Raw genomic sequence first — 23,239 nt, forward strand, 5'->3', positions numbered from 1 at the left:
GTGGTAATAAACAGTGTACCAGTTGACGAGTGGGCTGGAATGTAATCCAATAATTATTACAGTTGATACTGTGACTAATTATAGCAATTTTACTAGTTTGTCTGTAATTTCAACATCAACCAATGACACAGCTGCATGTTTCCCAGTTTCTGTATCATCGCTAAACCACCAGTCTACTGCTTTGCGAGTACAGTATACTAGATACCGAATGTGGTTGTGCAGTAAGACCATTCATTGTCAATTCCTGAACATATAAACACAAAAGTATACCTGACAGTGGCCTACGCCAATGGCAATTAGGTTAGCTACATGTTTCTCACACTTTAATAATATAGCGTAATTTACAGTTGCAATTGTTCATGTTTCCAGAACGAGATTTTCACTCTGCAGCGGAGTGTGCGCTGATATGAAACTATCTGCCAGGAAGTTTCAGTTGTTCATGTTTCCTATGCGGATTCGTGTCTCATGAAGGAACAGAGTGAGCTGAATAGGTAACTGCAATTCAGCAAAAACTTTCTAACACTTTACTCACGGCTCCTATAAGGTGCACAAGATCTCTGCAGATGCACACATTTCGAGGAGGTTAGCACTCATTATCGGTCTATAGTAGTTGTAAGAGAAATGTAATGATAGAACAGATACTTAAGAATAAAATGTGTGGTTTTATGCATGGTGAAGCTCTAAATGGATGGAGTTTGTATCATTTTACATAAATGAACTGCGCTATCAATTGTTCTAGTGTCTTGGGTCAATATCAAGAATGTATGGGAATGGGAGAAATCATTGTAGAACATGAACAGATGCACTATAATTCAGGACATATATGTCCAACATTTGCTATACATCCACCCTGCAAGCTCTCTTTCCCACTCACTACAGCCACACTCTTTAAGATGATAAAACTACTTCCTTCTACACTAAAGGAAAGAAAAGAAAAACAAAAATACGAAAAACATAGGGTCTCCGTGGTACAGCCAGATGCATAATACAGCTTTCCATAGGTTTACAGTGCTGACCATTCACATCTGATCACACTTCAGAAATTATGCTGTGCTCTCGTCAGCCCTGTAAAATGTTTATCAACAACAGAGAATGCCTCTCACAAGGAGGCAAACGCATAGTGACAGTGTTTGAAATTACATGCCATACTGCCACTAACTTGTAGGCAGGATATCTGTCAAGTAACTGTATACACAGGGATGCAGTACCTTTGCAAATATCTGCCGCTGACTTACAATCACCGTAATTATGAAACTGAAGACTAAATTTTATGCCCCAAGATTCGGCAGGGAATGGAATATGTCGCATAGACCTTCATTCATCTGGAGAAGGATTGTGAAACAGGTTTTTCACCGATGGACATGTTTCATCATCATACATGAGTTGCAAGTCCTCTGATGACTGTGGTATGGAAAGGTTTGTTGCTAACGATCGCAGGTAACTAGTGCTCTAAGACACACACAGAACATGGAATTATATACAAATCGCAAGCAGATTATACCACACAACTGATACACCTCAAGAGGACAAGGGAGAAAATTGGTATACAGCAATATCTCCCGCTCGATAAACTGTAGCACCAGTTTACCATTATGTCCTACCTCATTACTACCCCATCTCAACTGGTTACTCTGTCCCCTTTCTGTTGTCTTTTAATGCCGAGGTCAGAGGTAGAGGGTTATCTTTTCCAGGAAAGCATCAAAGACAGCAGTCAACTAGCATGTATCACTATTACTTCAACAGACATACAGTAGAATGCTGTTAAAGAAACGTAACAGCAACAAGTTTTTGAGGTTTTTTTTTAGCTGACACCACAACGTTTGATTGGATGAGAGAACAGAGAAGCACATCATAAACACTGTTTGTTAGGGTTGAAACACCTAAACAGCCCTGCATGTTCAAACATGCGACCCATTCTGTAGTTACATATTGTAATAACACAGTCGGTAATACAACGTTCTTTAGCTAAGAATACTGTATAAAAAATTATAAGGTTAATCAAAATATCCACGGGTATGCTGCCGGTCTATAGTGTCCAACGGGCACAATCGCCGAAATATTGTGCCCGTTGGACACTATAGACCGGCAGCATACCCGTGGATATTTTGATTATCAAATACGCCGGGAGAAACTCAAGAATCACATCATACACCTTTACGGGGAGGAGATGTATTGCAGCATGAAGAAATTTGAAAAGTTGTGCCACCGTAGATGTCGTTTGCTAAGTACTCTTGCCTTTCTAAAGAGATGTCGTTCCGAGAATGTTGTTCCAAATTTTGCTAAGGTTATGCATCACATCGATTCTGCAGCAGCTAAGAGAATCAAGAAACGAGCCAGCCTCGCATTGGTACGTGAGAGAGTGCAATTCACCCGCCGGAGCCTTGAGTTTATCTCACAGGAATTACTCAAACTACATTTGCAACTGGCTAGTAAGTTCACTTCTTGTTCCTGGGATTGGATTGATGGTGTCACCTGGGTGTCAGCTGACTCCGCCCATAAGAAGGCTACAGGACGTCAAACAGCTAAGTTCTCACGTCTCCTTGACAAACCATTTCTGCAGGTTCCGTGCAAGACTGTCATCAATTTGAGTGGCATGGTGTTGAGTGATGATGCGGTCTCAGTTTTGCAGAAAGGTCTCAATTTCGCTCCCACCCCCAAGTTCACTCCGGTCGCAGAAATTGTTAGTGCTGTTGAACAGGTTGCAGCTCGACTTCCGCCAGAATCAGCCGCGGAAATACGTCGTGAAACGTGTCGTGCGTTGACGAAATCCAAGCCGATGAAGTCAAATATCAGCAGTAAAGAGAGGGCGGCCATTCGTGATCTGAGGGAGCGCTCTGAAATTGTTGTCTTACCGGCTGACAAAGGCAATGCTACAGTTGTTGTCTCCCATAAGGACTACACTGATAAGATGCAGAGCCTGCTAAATGACGATTCCTACCGGAAGATCAGCGTTGACCCTGCAAAGAAGGTGGAGAACAAGACGAGGGCGCTTCTCAAGGACGCAGATTTACCGGAGGGTGACGCTAAGAAATTGTTACCCCAAGGTCCGGTACCGCCTAGACTATATGGACTCCCGAAGGTTCACAAAGAGGGGGTACCATTACGTCCCATTGTCAGCAACATCAGGGCACCTACATATTTGTTGGCCAAATACCTGACGGGAATATTAAGTCCTTATGTGGGTAAATGCCCTCATCACATCCGTAATTCCGTGGATTTTGTTAAACGCCTTGATAGCTTCAGGTTGGATGAGTCAGATATCATGGTGAGTTTTGACGTCGTTTCCTTGTTTACGAGGGTACCCCTGCGAGAGTCACTAGAATTGATTAGTCAGAAGTTTGACGAGAAGACCACTGAACTTTTTAGGCATGTCTTGACTTCCACGTATTTTCTTTTTAATGGAGAATACTACGAACAAACGGAGGGAGTCGCCATGGGTAGCCCACTCTCACCGGTGGTAGCGAATTTGTACATGGAGAACTTCGAGGAGGAAGCCCTGTCGTCATCCGTATGGAAACCTACTTGCTTTTTCCGTTACGTGGACGACACGTTCGTCATCTGGCCACATGGTATGGATAAACTCCTTGACTTCCTTACACATCTAAACTCCATACACCCCAACATCAAATTCACTATGGAGACTGAAACGGAGGGTAAATTACCTTTCCTTGACGTCTTGGTCAAGAGAAGGGCTGACGGCACCCTAGGTCATGGGGTGTATCGGAAGGCTACGCACACTGATCTGTATTTGCATGCAGACAGCTGCCACCACCCTTCACAGAGGAATGGGGTACTTAAAACTCTAGTACATAGGGCGCGCACTATCTCTGACGCAGAGAGTCTACCCCAGGAAGTGGAACATCTGAGAACTGTATTTCGAAAAAATGGGTACTCAGAGTGGCAGATTCAACGTGCTCTCCGCCCAACCACTGCAGCACAACCTGTTGAGATGGATGAAGTCACGAGGGAGGAGGTAGGCACTGCATTTATTCCATACACAGGCGCACTCTCGGGGAAAATCGCCCGCATTCTGAAGAAATACCGGGTCGGAACTGTGTTTTGTCCTCCAAATAAAACTCGTGCACTGGTGGGGAGCGCCAAAGATGACCTCGGTTTGAGGAAGGCCGGCGTGTACCAGATTCCGTGTCAATGTGGCAAGTCGTATATTGGTCAGACGATGCGTACCGTCGAGGATCGATGCCGTGAACACCAGAGGCACACTCGACTGATGTATCCGAGCAAGTCGGCGGTCGCTGAACATTGTTTGTCGGAAAATCACGCCATGGAGTATGACCGCACGAGGATTTTGGTACAGACGTCGAGATACTGGGACAGCGTTGTTAGAGAGGCCATCGAAATTCGCACCAATGACGACCTCATAAACCGTGACTGTGGCTATAATCTTAGCAAGGCTTGGGAACCAGCGATCGGGTTAATCAAGAGTAAATCGAGCAGACGTATAGTTGTGACGACCACGGCGGACAGAGCCATTACACCGACGTCATCTCAGACGCCGTCGCAATCTGTTCCACCGCGCGACCGTGGCGCTGGGCGCGGACGGCGGAGGGAGCGCGCCGCGGGCGGAGGGTATTTAAATCGGCCGCCGCCGCGACCGAACCCAGTTCCCTCTGATCAGCCATAGCGTACGGATCTCCGTGCCGGCACGTTCACAGGAGCTCAGTCCGTCAGTTCACCTAATGATGGCGACATGTTTGATCGCCGAAATATTGTGCCCGTTGGACACTATAGACCGGCAGCATACCCGTGGATATTTTGATTATCAAATACGCCGGGAGAAACTCAAGAATCACAATTATAAGGTTGTTGCCAATAACTTTGGGGACACAACTGGGCGTGTGGTCCGACGAGAAGATAGATTTATTACTCTACATTTGGTGACTATCCGTGTTTAAGCATCCTGTTCTAACCGTCTTATCACTAACGACGACGTATGACTGTTCCTCTGAATCAAAATGCTTCCATCTAAACATTTTCTCGTATTCCTCTTACTGTCACATACCCATTCCCATATATAAGAATTTTCCTGCACCGAGCAGAATCCATACAAGTAATCCCTCAATATCCCTACATTTTAGTCTGTTTTTTCCCTGAGTTTATACATATTTTCCATCAATTTACGTATGTTTATAGATTTTATGTCACCTCTGCCTATGCAATCATGACAGCACTTCTCACCACATATGCTAAACTTGCTTGAAAATGTAGTACAGTCGTCAACATGTAGCGTAAATGCGCTATTTTTCTGGTCTGACAGTATAGTAAAGCTCTGTACTCAAACACATCCAGTGACTTTCAACCACATGTCCTACAGTTGCATAGCATTTGGTCTGTTTTCTCTATATCTGTGTCCACAGATTGCTCATCGAGGAATGCATTGTGGCATCAGGTCTGCTGCGAGCTCCACGAGGTGTGATCTATGTGCCAGAAAGAAAGAAGGCTAGGGTATTTCCCTCTCAACAGGAAGTGTGCTTTTTCTTGGAGAGGATTAGCACAAGCCTAAGAAAACTTCTATTTCCTGGTTCTCTATCCCAGGTCAGTGTGGCATGGCTTGGAAGCTGATATGTGTTGCAGGCTGGAAGATGACGGTATTCAATGTGTCCTTAGCTAAAGAGCCTTGTATTACCATCTGGGGGATTGCAATATACAAACACAGAGTGGATCGTGTGTTTACCCATGTGCAGGATTGTTTAGATATTTTAAACCCTAATAAACAGTATTTACAGTATACTTCAGTGTATTCTCCACAAATCACAGCCTTGCATTGTCAGCAAAAAGTGCCTCACAAACAGTTGCTGTATTTTTTTAATAACATTCTACTGTATGTCTATTAAGGTAATAATGATACATCCAAGTTGACTGCTGTCACTGATGCTTTCCCCGGAAGGAGAACCATCTACCTCTGAACTGACTTGCACCTGCGTTAAAGGGTGATAGAAAGTGGATCGGGTTATAACAAAGTATGATTTCATGGCAGACTGATGATGCATTCTAGAGAGAGGGAGATGTTGATGCAGGTCATTTATCAAGCATTTAGCCATTTTTTCCGTTGTTCTCTTGGGATGTATCAATTGTGTTTGTAGATTGCATTCAACTCGTATAGAATTGTGGGTTCTGTGACCTGTTTTGGCTCCTTCCTCCATACAATCGAAGATTTACGCAATGTACTCTGTTCCCCTGCTGCATCTTGGGGCATAAATTCGAGTCTTTACTTTTGTTACTACAGTGATTCTACGTCAGTGGAAGTTGTTTGCAAGGTACTGCAATCCTTGTGTATACAAGGTTAATTAGGTTAATTAGGTTTGGGTGGGAATATTTTAATAAATCAAATGCAGAAATAATCCTTACAATGTGATCTTTAATAACGAATACTCACCTTTCCACATAATCACCAACCAATTAGATACATTTCTGCCAACGATGAACAAGTTGCTGAAGCCGTTACGGAAGAAGTCGACACTCTGTTTCCGCAACCACAGTCTCACAGGTGTCTCACCGTCTTCATCAGAAGCATAACGACGTACCCGCAGATCGTCTTTCATTATCGGGAACAGATGGAAGTCAGACGATGCTAATTCTGGAATGTATGGAGGATGCTATATGGGGGTGAGATTCAGTCTCAGATGTTATGCTTTTTGGCCACATGAAGTGTGTGGTTTGGCAATGTCATGCTGCAGGAAAACTTTTCCCTTTTCCTTTCACACCCTTGCTAGCCATAGTTACAAACTTCGCAGCGTTGTGATGTAACGCTCAGAATCTATTGTTGTTAGACGATCAAGGAAATCGATGTAGATAACACCATCTGCGTCCCAGAACACTGTGGCCATGATTTTTCTAGCTGAGAGCTGCGTCTTGAATTTCTTTTTCTGGGGCGAGTCTTTGTGCCGATATTCCATAGACTGACATTTCGTCTCCGGGTCGGAATGGTGTACCCGCTTTTCGTCTTCTCTCACATTTGAGTGAAGAAAGAGGCCACCTTCATTTTCGTAACGCGAGAGGAGTTCCTGGCAAATTTCTAGTCTGTGCACTTTCATTTTAGGAGTCAGCATTCGGGGTATCCATCGTGTACAGATCTTCCGATAGCCAAGAAAAGCAATAATGTTACCCACACGTTCTTTTGAAATGCCGATTGTGGTTGCAATTTCTCTATGAGTGATACGACGATTCGTCCTGAATCAATCTGTCAACATTTTGCTTGTGAAAATCTGTTGTTGCTGTGACAAGACGTCCAACACTTAGTCTGTCACGCAGGTCAGATGTTCCCACCTCAACATCTTTAAACTTACTCGTCCAGCAACGCTGAGTACTCACATTAACACAATCACCATAAACTGCTTTCATTCTCTGATGAATCTCCTTTCGGGTGACACCTTCTACTGTCAAGAACTCAATGACTGCACGTTGCTTACATCGCATTGACCGACTGTCTGCGCAGGGTTTCATACTTTACACTGTAACAACACAGCCGTTCAGTGGTAAGGCTTCCTGCCTACTGGAGCTGTGGAGAAGAGGCTACGGAACAAGCCAGTACCTGGCGCATACCAATGCTGCAATGCTGAAAACAGTTGAAGAGCTACGAAGGTGGAGGCATTACTTTTCAGTCAACCCTCGTATAAGTGCTAGAGAGATGTCCTGTCTACAGAGTTAGTGGCTGCATGGCACGTAATTTCACATTTCAAACACCACTGTTATGGGTTTGTCTCATTGTAAGAAGTATTCTCCATTGCTGATGATCGTTTATAATTTTATACGGTTGATGAGAGCCTAACATAATTTCTGCAGTGTGATAAGACGTGAACAGTGGCTGCTATACATCTATGGAATGATATATTACGCATGTACCAGAAAGACGCTATGTTTTTAATTTCGATTGAGATGGGATTGTAATGAGGTATACTTCAATGGTAGACTAATGATACATTGTAGAAAGAGGAGAATATTGCTGCAGGTAATTTATCAGTCATTTTCCTTTGGTGCAGGAGAAAACAGCTTTTTCAATTCAAAATTCGTCACCATAATGAGTGGGAAAGAAAATTTGCAGGAGGGGTGTGTATCCGATGTTGGAAACATATGACCTGCACTAGAGTGCATGTGTTCGTGTTCGACAATCATTTTTCTCATACCAGTACCTTCTTGCTACCCATTCCAGACACTAGAACAAAATACTAGAATTGCTATCGCAGAACAGTGCTTGAAACTCCGTCTCCCTAGAGTGCCATCACGCATAAACCAAATAATTTCTTCTTGAACATCTGTTATATCATCAAAACTCTATCTCCTATACACCGACAATGGGTGCAAACCTCTTCAACATGCCTGCATCTAGAGAGATCTTTTACACTTGGATGGGTACCATGAGTATCACTGTTGCAGAACAGTCTTCACTAAACAGCCATTACAGACCTGACTAACTTCGTTCCTTCATGAGACGTGGCATGCAGCCTCTTACTTACGGGCAGTTGCAAATAAAACTTGTGAGTGTTGTTGGGAAAGTTTGTCAGACAATGTGAGAAAATCTTTCAATCTCTAACTTTGCCCTCAGAATGCGAGAAAGCTCTGTGAGTCCTAACTGCATAAGGAAAGACGGAAAAATACAATCATTAATTATGCACTGTGGTCAAAGTGCTATAAATGTGTAGATAATCTAACTGCATCAATATAGGACACTGGCTCGTAGAGTTTTGCGTGTATGTTTTCGAGAATTAACAATAAATGAACATACTGTACAGCATCTACCTGTATTCGGAATCTAGTATATGGTACTTGCAGAGCAGTGGTGGGATGGTTTAGTGATGGAACAGAAACTGGGGAGCATTCTAGTGCGTCATTGTTAGGCACTGAAATTAAGGAAAAAGTAGTAAAATTGCTAAAGTTAATCACATTATCAACTGTGATGATTATTGGATTACATTGTTACATATCAATGGCGACTTTTCCAGCCCCCCATCAACTGGTACACTGTTGATTAGCACATAATGATTGACTTGCATCATTTGTTTGAGCTGGAGACACAATCTTGGTGGGAGCAACACCTTCCAGGAATGGCCAGCAATTAATCATTGATCATGTACTTGACTGCAATATGAAGAATCAATTTAAATGGAACACTGAGACATCTGCTATCCTGACACTGTGAAAGATGAGTATAAATGCAGAGGTCATCAGTCACTTTCTCACAGCTGTCTGGAAACTCTCCACAATGCCACAAAACACTTCCAGTTTCCAAATTCTGTGATGTCTTCCGCACGTTTGTCAACAACAAACACCACCTCTGTCTATCATTTCAGGTATCCTACATGTGTTTGTGTTATGGGTGCAGCAACATAATTTCGACTGTGTGATGTCCAGTTTTCTGTGAGAGCTGATCAATCAGAAAGTGTTAATGTCAGTTTATTACCTGACACAGACTTGGAAGTCATGGTGGAAAAACAAAAAGTATGGTGGTGTACGAAACTGTAGTCATACACTTCTTGGATGTGCTGTAGCAGAAAAAGCAATGTATCGAACAACAACACAACGACCCTCTCTTGCACGTAATAGTCTGTGGGATAGGGCCCTCCTACAGTGCAGGTGATAAAACTTTGCACTGTTTGCTGCTAGTGGGTTAGATCACTGGCTATCAGCTCTACTGGATCAATACATGGATATTTAATACGATTACCATGTATGCTTAGTGCCAGCACACAGATGTTATTTGTTTGCCAATATATCGGAAGAGAGAGATAAGATGAAATCTTACCAAGTTCTCCACTGGATGATGTTATAGGAATTTTCTCATAATTTGTACTCTCTCTCTGTTGGATAGTACAAAATAACAATGATAGAGAGAATGTCTGGGTGACTGACATGAATCAGCCTGAGGGACACAGGTCTCCTTCAGACTGTAGTGGCTGTATGTAGGTTGGAGATGCACCACAATGCAGTAGCAAAATCCTCATCCTTCTTTGAGTTCAAGTAACTGCTCATACTGTCTTTTCTACTAACATGTATTGCAGGAAAAATCTTCGTTTGGCGCTCGCCTTACACACTGAACAAGTTTGGTGGAGCTCTTACAACATGTTGCCATTTCTACCAAGTGGTGAAAACATGATCCAAATTAAGCATGTGGTCGAACTGAAAACTAGATTCCAAAACGCGCAACACTGTAGACCTTAAAAGCCAGTGCAATTTTCACGGAATTTTGTAGATTTCTTACGACTTCAATATACCGTTGCATTTTTTAAAGTGATTCATCACATAGCATATCATCTATCGTATGGGAACACTCTCAGTCAACCATCATCCTCCTTCGCCTATAACCCAGTTGGTATAATGCAGAATGCATAATGAGATGGAATGTGAGAAATATCTAGTGATAGCTTGAGGGAGTTGCAAATATTGGCCTAATACCGTGCTCCTTTGCCGAAGCACTTTAGAAATTTGGTGAGAATAGTCATTTTATTACGAATTTACACTGCTGGCAACGTTCACCCGCGCTTTCGGTCTTTTAATACACACCCCAGTGATCACTGTGTACATTCAGTGTCACAGTATTTGTTTGAAGACCATTTCATTCAGAAGCAATACCATATTTCCATTTACAAAGCTTGTATAGATTTTAACACGGATATCGTTAGCGGTATTTGAGTGCACCTGTAGGAACAAGACCGCTTTTAGAGCAGGGTGGCAGTAACATAGACATAGCGATCGTAGCTTTAATACGAAGGACGTTTGAAAAGTCCTTGCAGAGTCCAAGAGATGGCACCACCGGCGTGTATTGAGGTTGTTTTTAGTTAGTAGCATCTTTGGAAAGAACGCACACAAAGTTTCAGCCATATTGGTCTATTTATTTGTGTTTGGCATTCGTGCGAATCAAGGAAGGCGAGTGATTGTCAAAAAATGGACGAAAAAGAATTTCGTGTGTTGATTAAAGATTACTTTATGAAAGGCAATACGCCTCAGGAGACTAAAGCGGAGCTTGATAAACATTACGGTGACTCTGCACCTTCGAGTAGACCAGTTTATAAGTCGTTTCAAAATTATCGGAGTTGGCATATGGGCACAATTGATGCTGAATGTACTGGATCCCCTGTGGAGGTTAGAACTCCAGAAATCATTGATAAAATCAATGATATGGTGGTGGGTGACAGAACAGTTAAGGTGTGTGAGATTGCTAGTGCTGTGGGCATCTAGAATTAACGGGTACATAATATTTTTCATAAGGACTTGGACATGAGGAAGCTATCCGCAAGATGGGTTCTGCGAATGCTCACGCTTGACCAAAAACGGAATCGTGTGAAGTGTTGCAAGTATGGTTTGCAGCTGTTCAGGAAGAATCCGCAGGACTTTAAGCGTCGCTTCGTCACTGTGGATGAAACACGGGCACATTACCCTACTCCTGAGGCCAAACAACAATCTAAACAATGGAGAAGGGGGAGGGAGAATCTGCACCAAATATGCGAATACCGTTCCTTCGGCCAGAAAGGTTATGGCGACTGTCTTTTGGGAGTCGCAAGTGATAATCCTCGTCGACTATCTGGAAATGGGTAAAACTATTACAGGTGCATATTATTCATGATAATTGGACTATTTGAAAACCGAGCTACAAGAAAAGCGCTGGCAACTGGACCGCAAAAATGTACTTTTCCATTACGACAATACACCAGCGCACACCTCAGCAGTTGTGGTAGCAAAATTATTGTAAATAGGATTCCAACTCGTTGGCTCGCTCGGACTACTATTTTTTCTCCAATTCGAAAAAAAAGGCTGGCAGGACAAAGATTTTATTCAAACGAGGAGGTGATTGAGCAACTAATAGCTATTTAGCAGACTTGGACAATTCCTATTACTTGGAAGGGATCAACAAATTAAAACAGCGTTGAACGAAGTGTATAAGTCTAAAAGGAGACTGTGTCGAAAAATAAAAAAGTTTTACCCCAAACACTTAAGTTGCACGGACTTTCCAAACGCCCCTCGTAGCTGGTCACTTATAAGACGATTACGTCTCTCTTCCTAAGAGACACTGGTACCGCTAGCAAGAGGAACAAATGGGACATATCCATCCATCGCGAACTTCGCTTAATATTGCTGAAGCGCCTAGAACTGCTCGGTCACACCGGCCGGCGATTCAGCTCATAATGACAGAAGAGGAAGATTGATAATACGATAAGAAACTGAAATAGCACTGTCAATAACTCGATCACCTGTTGTTCGTCAAAAACCTAGCATTGCACAGATTACAACGCCCTCTGGGGACGTCACCTCACCTTCACTGATAGAGAGAGAAAATCAAAGATGATAGATTCAGCCCAGAATGACAGAAGAGGAAAACTGACAATACGAAAAGAAAGTGAAATTGAATTATTAATAACTCGAGCACCTGGTGTTCGTCAAACACCTAGCATCGCATAGGTTGCAACGCTCCTGGCACCTCCAACCTTACATCTTACTCTGTAATAATGTATTTTTTCAGTTCTAATTTTTCTTGTACCACCTTCATTTCCCCATACTCATTACAGGCCTCTAAATCTTCCATCCATCTACAATACCTAATTGGTATACTGGCAACTTCATCTTTGGTTAGATTATTTTTTCGAAAAAATTGTACCACCACATATTTCCCATTTATTTCAAAAATTACTACATTTTCATTAAAATTTAGTCTCCCTTTGTACTGGTTAAAGATCACTACACCAGTTATCATTTTTAGACATAGGTCAGGGATTATAAGGAAACTATGGAGTAACTGCACAACATTTATTTCCATTGGCTACAGAACTTCTCGTTTAAAAGTTTTTTTTTTATCTTTTCCTGAAGCTACAACTATCTCCACCCACAATACTGGCATTATTACAAGTTCATTTCTATTTTTCAACGATTCTAGCCGTCTTTTACTCACAGCACATAAATCACTGTCACTGTCCGCTTAACACTGTACTTCTTCGTTACTCACTTGAAAACTAATTACTGGCTGTCTCAACACCTTCCTTTCATTGCTAGTGTCAATAAATTGTCCACCGCCTCATTTCTATCGAAACCTTCCCTGTTTCCTGAAATTACCCAGATCGTTGCAGAATCACCCTCATCACTTTTCTCCCCCATACTAACTATTCTGTCCATACTTTGTAAAAAAAAAGAAAAAAAAAGGAATAAGTATGTCTTCACTTAAAAGTACTTTTCAGGCACGTACCACAATTAAAACTAGCAAACTATAACTTCCTCTACAGTTCATACCATCCGTGAGCATATCATTGAAAGGCTAGACTCCGACTACTTAGACTGCTCTGAGCATTCAATATCTCCAAGAGAAAAGACCCATGAAGAATGCTCTGTTCTGATTGGTCAATTTTCTTTGCGGCCAATAGAAAAACATTATTCTCCCATGTTAGTATACACTTTTTATGACTAACCAATCAAAAAATAACACACTTTCCAATTGTACTTTTTCCTGCAGTAAATATTTAACATTCTGATATTTTGTTTATACTGTACGTTATTAACGATTTTCATTAGCACTTGAAGTACCTTTCCTTTTACCATAAACTTACTTAACATATTATGATACAGAATTCCCCATCGTCCGCATTCACAGTGTCTTAAGACATTCTCACACAACAGCATTTATTAGCAGAACAATGATCTACATATTTACTTTAGATCACATTTACGCATCATTCATACTACTAAAAGTATATACAGGATTGTGCAAACTTAAATAAACTAAAAATACGTCAAGAAACAAAGAGAACAATTCACAAAAACATTCTCTTCACCTGTTTCTTGAACGTCTCTGTCCGCTACTGTACTCTGGCAGATGAAAATTAGAACTACTTATTCGACTGAACCTGCTTCAGACCATCTGTCACTATGCATGCATGTGTCATTCTCCCAATACACCGGCCCTAGAGTGGAGCAATATAAGGAGCCACACCTCAGTGGTTGATAGCTGTAGGAAGGATGCAGAAGTGATGATTTTTTTATGGTATAGGATCCGTTGTGGTAAGTAAAGCGAAATGGTATGGTGGTGCAATTGTTTTGGTGATATAGCCTGGTTGAATATCGGTTTCACGCCTAAAAATACAAGCTTCTTTTGACCGTAGCAGAGCAGTGCAATTGAGGAAGTGTCTTTGGCAGTTGTTTATGCATTTCATTATCTGTAAACCACTTTTGCAGGGTTTAATTGTCAGTGCAGTATGACTGCTTAATGTTTTTTCAATCTACGCAAAGTAGTTTTTCGCTGGAAGTGTCATAATTTGTCCATCTGCAGAATGTGATGCTCAGTGCTCCCACGCTGGCAGCAGCAATTTGGCAGGTCAATTTAATAAGAATGCTCTGGGCACAGGAAGTTCCATGATGTCAGATAGTCACAAGACATCCTTCGTGCGGGGCATAGGACCCACTATAGGATGGTTCGAGCAAAAAAGGGGCAAGTATTCTATGGAAAGTTCTCTGATGTTTGAGAGTCACATGATATCTTCTTTCTTCCTGTGTTCAGAGACAAGTCGAAGCAAATCATCCTCCTCTGGTTCAGACAGGTGAGATGCTGTTGCCCACCCGCCATTGTGGCTTTAGAGCATCTCCAGGTCAGCTGTTGTAGGCCACTGAAAATTCACCATAAATTTAAGCCATTTTTTTCGTCTGTACGACAGTATTTCGAATTTTGTGTGTGTTTTTCACGATTTGTTGTGCAAGGGGAGGAGAGGGGAGGGGCGTGTAATTATGTTAATGAAGGTAGCACAACTGAACAATTTCCCTTCCAAAATTTGAACTTCCCGCCACAGCATCCGTGCGAAGACGTCACATCTTAATTTGCGATGTATGACGTTCGGCAGTTTCCACTCCCGGGGCGTTGCAAGTTTTTGCTTCGAACGGGGTATTTCTTCCGCTTCTCGCACAGGTGTAGTGGCTTGTACCCGGGCTGTAAAGGAGCCGCCGTATCTGAAGTTGATTCTCATATGGCTTCAAGCCCAATGGGTAACTGATTATCAAATTAATCGTGCTTTTCAGTTTGAACCATCATTTGAACCAGCACCAGATACACGCATATCAGTTGCTTTTGTGCCCTCTGCTCGAAATATTTCTTCAGAAATTTCTAGAATTCTCAGAAAATATTATGTTAAAAGTGTTCTTTTGCCTTAGTCCAAGACTAGAGTCCTGTTAAAGAATTGGAATTCAGAAAGCCTTGAGTTCATAAAATTCCCTGTCATTGTGGAAAGGCCTACCTATATTGGACAGACTATTCCCACTGTTCATGTTTGCTCCAGCCTGAAAAATCATCCATCAGCGAACATTGTATCAATGGAGGGCATAAAATGCTGTTTTAAGTGACGCAAATTATTGATCTGGCTTCTCGTTACTGGTATTGAGTGCTCAAGGAATCCATTGTGATACGATTATCTGATGACGTTATTAACAGAGATAAAGGTTTTCGTTTAAGTATGATTTAAAACAGCAACGGTCTGGTTTTCAACACGCTTCATCTTAATTTGCGATGAATGACGTTCGGCAGTTTCCACCCCTGGGATGTTGCAAGTTTTTGCTTCGAACGGGGTATCTCTTCCGCTTCTCGCACAGGTGTAGTGGCTTGTACCCGGGCTGTAAAGGAGCCGCCGTATCTGAAGTTGATTCTCATCCTGATGTTGCCCAAACCTAACAAGCCTCCGTGTGATACCTCTTACTATCACCCTACACTTCCCACCTCGGTGTTGAGCGATCCCTTGGAATCCATCCCTACCCGGCACATCCATCACCACCTCCACCGACACTATCTCCTCGCAAACACCCAGTGTGGCTTTCGACCTTCCTCATCTCCCAATGACCAACTCCTACGCCTCACCCACCTCCTCTCCCTCCAACTTCTGTCGATCCAAAATTTTTGTCTCCCTAGACCTCTAAAAGGCCTATGACCGTGTATGGCATCCCGGTCTCCTATTTAATCTCCAGACCCACGAGCTTCCTATCAACTATGTCCGTCTGAATGCCTCCTTCCTCTCCCACTTTCCTCCTACATTACCATCCATAACACCGATCCCACACCTTCTAGCCCTCCGTGGGTGCGCCCCAGTGCTCTGTCCTCTCCCCTCTCCTCGACCTCCTGTATACAGCAGATATGCCCCAAAGCCCCCTCCAGTCCACCTCCTTTAGTATGCCGATGACACTGCCTTCCTTGCCCTTGCTCGTACCCTTCAACGGTCCCAACGCCTTCTTCAGAATCACCTTGACCTTTTTGCCACATGGTGTAACCAGTGGCTCGTAAAAATCAATCCTTCTACTCTATAGTGCAGTGTTTACCTGAGTAGTAAGTGTTGTGCGTCCCCTTTTTAAGTGTTGCGAACAGACACCATAGTGTCACTAGGTGCGTTTTTAACTCTTGTGAACAGAAACCAGACTGTCGCCGTGTTTTTAATTGTGTCTGTCTAATTAGTACGTGTTTTAATCAGCGTCGCCAATCCTTTTGTTTTATATTTTCACTTCCGCAGCTTTTCGCTATGTTACAGTTTTAAACAGTCACCGTTTCATCGCCTGTTTTCATGTTTTTTTTTAAATCCCCTCATTATGTTTTTAACTCTTCTGTAGGATGCAGAGCGGCATATTACGCTGCTGCTAGTAACCTCCCCCTCTAGGGGGTAATTGAAATTCAATAAAGAAACAAGAAATGATGTTGATACATTTCCGGCGTAATTGTGCACTCAGAGGTGGCAGATGAAGATGGCGGCCAGATGGATCGCCGTAATATCGTGTAGTGAAGACGATCATATCCGACAACATATCCCTGAAGAGCATAAACACGTAAGAGGCTGGGAAATCTGCACAATCACATTAGAAAGTCCTATTTGTAACTGCGAGACTCACTGCGTATTCTTTCCTTATACCCAGACTGGAGGTGACGTTTCTCTTCATTTTTGGTGTTTTATTGAAATGCTGATCATTTGTGTATCGGATCACGTATTACACATCATACTAGTTTGTCTTTTCCAACATGCCACATGCTGCAGTTTTGTTGGAGAGCAGTGTAAATTCGAAGATCGTATGAATGGACTGCAAAAATACACCGTAACAATTGCCTCCTAATCTCCAACTGGTTCCATAGTAAATACTCTGCAGTCTAAGTAAATAAAGTGTCTCGGGAAGAGACTTCAAAGAGATGGAGGATAGGAAGTCACACCATTTCGAACAGTTTCTCTTCCTGTTAACTTCGATTTCTCTGAAAACAGGCTGCTGCTGAACATCACAGCCACTGAGGCTAGCTCATCGTTGGCTCGTGTTTGAATGGCTCCTTTAACGATCACCTTTGAATAGAGCAATATGTTGTCGTTGCTATTGTTGCTACTGTAGAAATGTAATTAAAGTTTTTGAAAACTGCGTAATAAACTTTTGAAATTATTTCAGATTTCGTAAAATACCCTGCAACAATTAATTAATTTTCCAAAATGAAAGGTTAGATACACATAAATAAAAGATGCTTTCACGCCACGCCCTGCATGTGTTATAAAAGTGGATTGTGGAATACCAGTTTTGGAAAATAACTTTTACATACTGAATGTTGGAATATTTTAGCGGGCCAGATTAAAAAATCTAAACGTTTGTTATCATTGCGTTTGTTATACTTACAGTTGTTGTAACGTGAAATTTTTATTTAACGCATTATTATTTTGCTTCGTGTATTCTTTTAATTGATAATAAGTAACTCATTAATATGGTACAAAAGTATTACAGAAATGATCATCGGTAGAGGTTGGTTGATTCGGGCGAGGGGATCGAACAGCGAGATCATCTGTCCGAAAACCGCCCGTGTCTTCTCAAAGGAAACGTCCCGGCATTTGCCGGAATCGACGTAGGGAAATCGCAGGAAACATAAATCAGGATGGGTTTGAACTATCGTCCTGCCGAATACAAGACCAGTATGCTAACCCCTGCACCACCTCGGTTGTCAACCTAGATTGAACGAAATTTCTTCACATAATACAAATGATAGACAATACGCTATGAAACAATTCAGCAAGAATCTCATATTGTGGAGGGCGATACTTTAAATATCCTAATTCGCAACAGGTATACTTTAGTGCATTGGAAAACCTCGGTGAAAAGAACTGAAAATATACTAGTGACTGCAGCTTGATTATATTGTTTCTGAAAAGCACATTGCCTTAATAATCATTCAGCAGAACTAGGTCTGAAAATCTTATCACAAGATCACTTTTAACATCAAAGCCATATTCGCCCTACAGCTGTACCTGTCCTGTCAAACCTTTGGGGACCACCTCATTCACATGTATCACGCTCAAAGTGATTCTTTTAGAATGACTGACCGGAGGACAAGTTATCTCCGTGAAGATCCACGCGAGGTGCTGTCATTTGTAGTCAAGTGATTAATGTGAAAAGGTTTCCGACGTGATTGTGGCCACACTACCGGAATTAAAAGACTTTCAACATCGAACTGTAGTTGGATCTAGATGCATAGGACATTCCATTTCGTTAGAGAATTCAGTGTTCCGGAATCCACAGTGTCAATAATGTGCCGCGAATGCCAAATTACAGGCATTACCTCTTACAGCGGACAACGCAGTTGCCGAGCGAGAGCAGCGGCATGTGCGTAGATTTTTCAGTGCTAACAAACAACACTGCTTGAAAGAATCGCAGAAATCTGTGTGGGACATACAAGGAATGTGTCCGTTAGCACAGTGCGACGAAATTTGGCATTAACAGACTATGGTATCAGATGTCCGAAGGTCTTTGCCAACAGCACGACATCGCCTCTCCTGGGCTCCCTATCATATTGACCAGACCCTAGACGACTAGAAAACCGTGGCCTGGCCAGATGAGTTCCGATTTCAGTTGATAAGAACTGATGCTATGGTTCGAGTGCGACGCAGACATCATGAAGCCATGGACTTAAGTTGCCAATAAGGCACTGTGCAAGCTGCTGATGGTTCCGTAATGGTGTGGGCTGTGTTTACATGGAATGGACTATGTGCTCTGGCCCAGTTGAACCAAACATTGACTGCATGGTTACGTTCGACTACTTGGAGACCATTTGCAGCCATTCGTGGACTTCATTTTCCCAAACAATAATGGGATTTTTGTGGATGTCAATATGCCACGTCACCAAGCCACAGGTATTCGCGATTGGTTTGAAGAACGTTCTAGACAGCTCGAGCGAATGATTTGGCCACCATGATTGACTTTTTATTTTTTTTTATTTTTAACGGTGTGTGGTGTGGACTGAAGAGATCATCCTTGATGACTTATTCTTCTAGGATGGGATGTAAGGATAAAAGGAAAACACTTTATTTATTACACATTCAGTTAGGCTTGGGCACGCAATGGGTCTTTTAGCCTGCTGTCTTTGGTGATGTCTATCTCCTGTGGAGGGTGAAATGTGTCAAGGCTGTTATGTGTGACTGCTTATGACAGATTGCCTATGGGGGGTGAAACGTTATTGACTTCGGTACTCGATACTTGTGCCATCTTGCAGGGTTTACCGTTCCTACCGATTCTAATTGTCGAACTTCGTCCCTAAGGGCATCGATCTTGTCAAAAACTCATAGAGCCTTGTCATGGACCTTCTCTTGTATAGTGGTCTCGTGGAGTGCGGTGCGGATGTCGACGTTTCTTGTCCACCATGGAGCTCCTGTGATCCATCGATAGCAAATGTTTTGCAGCGCTTGGAGTTTGTTGTAGTTGGAGACGCATGTAGTTCCCCACGAGGTGGAGCCATACAACATTGTGGGTTCCACCGTTGCCTTATACAGTTGGAGTTTAGTCTTAGGGTTGAGATCCTTAGTCGTCAGGAACGGAATCAATGACCTGACCATCTTCTGGGCTGCCGTCTTCTTGTCGTCAATATGCTGCGTAAAGAGTAATTTTTGTCAAGGTAGACACCGAGATACTTCACTCCCGGCGACCATGGGATAAATTGGTCAGCTATTTGGAATCTGTCGTTCAGAACTGGTTTCCTCCGTGTGAACAGAACGGCTGCCGTCTTCGTCGGGTTGATCGTGATCTTATTTTGCAGCGCCCAGCGTTCCATTACAGCAAGTTGCCGTTGCATCCTAGCGATTAGCTGGTCCACGTGTCGTCCAGTTGTCAGAAAAGCCGCATCATCCGCATAAAAACTCGCCGTAACAAGGGGGACTGTTGGGATGTCATTTATATATAAGTTGAAAAGCAGAGGTGAAATGACAGAGCCCTGCGGAATTCCTGCGGAGATCAGTTTCATTTCGGAGTTTTTGTCGTCGACTCGGACATACAGTTTCCTGTCCTGCAGAAAGCTGTCTATGAGTCTAATGTAACAATCCGCAATAGGGGTAGTACGATGCAGTTTGACGATTAGGTTGGGCCGCCACACCTTATCGTAAGCTTTTTCGATGTCAAGAAAGACACCAATCGTGAAGTGCTGCTTGTTGTATCCTTCTTGTATCCGTTCGGTGATCCGTAAAAGTTGAAGTTCATCAGATAACTTGTCCTTGAAACCGAATTGTTCGGGTCGTATAACATCATGCGCTGTAAGCGTGTCATGGAGCCTCTTCAACAGCACTCTCTCGAGCACCTTGCCAAGGGTCGGCAAGAGGCTAATTGGCCGGTAACTGTTGGGTTCTGCTGGGTCTTTACCTGGCTTGGGTACTGGTACTACTCGAGCCGTCTTCCATGCCGTAGGAAAATATCCCTGCAGATGACAGCTGTTGAGAATTCGGGTAAGGAGCACAGTTGGCTTCCTGGGCAACTGTTTCAAATCGGTGTTGCTTATGGAGTCGTTGACCGGCGCATTATTCCGAGTCTTCCGGATAATTTTACGGATATCTGCTGGTGTGGTGAGTTGTGGGCGGCTCTGCACAGGCGCAGCACGAAAAGCAGTCCATTCTGCTGTAAGGACGGCTTCCTGTTCTTGCAGGCGGACGTCGTTCACGGGGGTCACTGGTGTAGACATCTGTTCTTGGTAAGTAGTAGCATACAGCTCGCCTGGGCGAGTTCGTCATAGAGGAGGCCATCTGGTCCTCTGATGGCTCGTTTACGTGGCCGCTGGTGTCGTATGTTCTTGACTACCTGCCATTCGTTCTTGGTTCGAAGTAAGAACTCATCCATCTTATCTTCCCAGACCTGCTGCCACCACTCGGCCACTCTCCTGTGCAGTTCTCGTGTTAAGACGTGTGTTTCTCGTCGATCGATCGGTTTTCTATAGCGGAGCCAACGTCGCCTACTCCTGTTTCTCTGTGTCTTCAGTTCTTGGAGTAGAGGCGGGAACTCATCGAAAGCTACTACAGGGTAGACCGTGTGAGTAGTTGCCCTCCGTTTGGCTGCCTTTATCTTCTGCGTCAAAGTTTGTACCGCGATGTCGATGGCTTCCGGTGTTGAAACGTCCTGCGTCGGGCAGATATTGTTGTCAAGATACGTCCGAAATTGACCCCAGTTCAGAGTTTGTGAGGTTGGGGGCGGAAGGGTGGCCGTTGCGTGTTCCACTATGCTGATAAGGTGTCGGTGGTCAGACGAAAGATCGTCGACGGTGCGGAGCTGGAGGTTCGTCTCAATATTTTTGATGAAAGCAATATCTAGGACGTCTGCTTCTTGCCGATCGACGTCAGGAATCCGTGTCGGCTCTCGTGGGCCATGGACTGTGATGCCCAGTTCTTCTTCCATGGCAATCAAAGTTCGTCCACGAGGGTTCGTACGCCGGGAATTCCACGCGACGTGCTTGCTGTTGAGGTCACCTCCGAGGAATCCATGATTGACAGACATGAATCTAATCGAAGATATATGGGACATAATGCAGAGGTCAGTATGTGCACAAAATCCTCCACCACAACACTTTTCTCATTTACGGACATTTGTAGAGGCAGCGCGGCTAAACATTTGTGCAGGGGACTTCCAACGACTTGAGTGCATGCCACATTGAGTTGTGCAGCATTATGCCAGGCAAAAGGTGGTGAGGCAGAATGTTAGGATATATCTCATGACTTTTGTCACCTCATTGCATATAGTGGGAGACGCCAGTCAGAAGAAACCAGCGAGCACAGCTCTCGACAGACGTGATCTTTGGCGTCGCCATCTATCGGTAAAGCAGCGTAGCACGTGAGCTACTAGTTGGCGAACCTCAATGAAGTGCTTTTGCCAGCCTGCAGCACCTCTTGGCTGGAGCTAGTGAGAAGCGGTTCCGGACAAGACGGGCCACCGCATTGGTTTTAAGGTGGCTATAATTTCGCACCTTACAAGGGCTTATCTACATACTTAGCCGTGATTTCTAACGGGAATTAGCTATCATTTGATAGGTTGTACATCGTATATCTGAATATTTAAAGAACATTGTCATGTAAACCTTGTAAACAGTTGTTAACGGTTATTGCATGTAAGGTGATGGATCGTCTTTATTATCAAAACAGTGTAATGAATGATTACCTATACTAGCAGAGGTTGGAACCCCAGTGGAAATGAAAATGCAGGCGTAACTCAGACCCTGGGTGGAAAAGCCCGTACAGGTGTGTTGGTCCTGCTTAACACAGGAAGTCGCCCTAGACGGACGGTCGGGGCACATGAGCGCTGGAACACAATAGAGCGACGTCTGGAGAGTACTGTAGCGGAGCCGCAGGTATAACCGGATAATACTTCAGAAACTCTGAAAATCTTGGATGCCGGAGGGAGGAACGAGGAAGCATTACCTCATAAATCATGCGGGCTGGGTTATTTCCGAGTATTTTTACTCTGAGAAGCGTACCACTAAATGAATTCCTAATTAACGGGTATAGGTATTTTCACGCAAACTTTCCGCGCTGGACGACAAAAGACTAAAATATGGTAGGTCGGCGTTTGGAAGAATCTGTAGAAAGGGAGAATATTCCATGGTTTCGAGAATATTATTCGCCTTCTGCAGTTTCAAGGGAGGGGAGTCAAGCTTTGCTGGGAAGCCAGCAGTGGGGAGAAAGAGGTCTTCCGTTTAAAGCACCCGTGTTTGACGGTCGCTTAGTATCAGCTTTTGTTGGTACAGACGCTGAAATCACTGAGCTAGCATCACAGAGCAGATGGGGCTATATTTGCGGAAAGTGGCAAAAATAAGTTACTGTTAGTTACACTTATTTGTTAAAACATACAATCACACCATCAAGAATCAAAACTCTCAAAGTTTAAACTAAAGGTCCCGTTTGACTTAATTTAGATCGGCTGAAGACCACATCGAAAACCCAAGGCTCACGGCCTAAGCAAGGAATTGAGGTACAGGAGTTCTTCTGGAGGTTTCACTTATTTAGAAAACAAT

This window comes from Schistocerca piceifrons, chromosome 1, assembly GCF_021461385.2.
Source record: "Schistocerca piceifrons isolate TAMUIC-IGC-003096 chromosome 1, iqSchPice1.1, whole genome shotgun sequence".
In the NCBI taxonomy this organism is placed as follows: Eukaryota; Metazoa; Arthropoda; class Insecta; order Orthoptera; family Acrididae; genus Schistocerca; species Schistocerca piceifrons.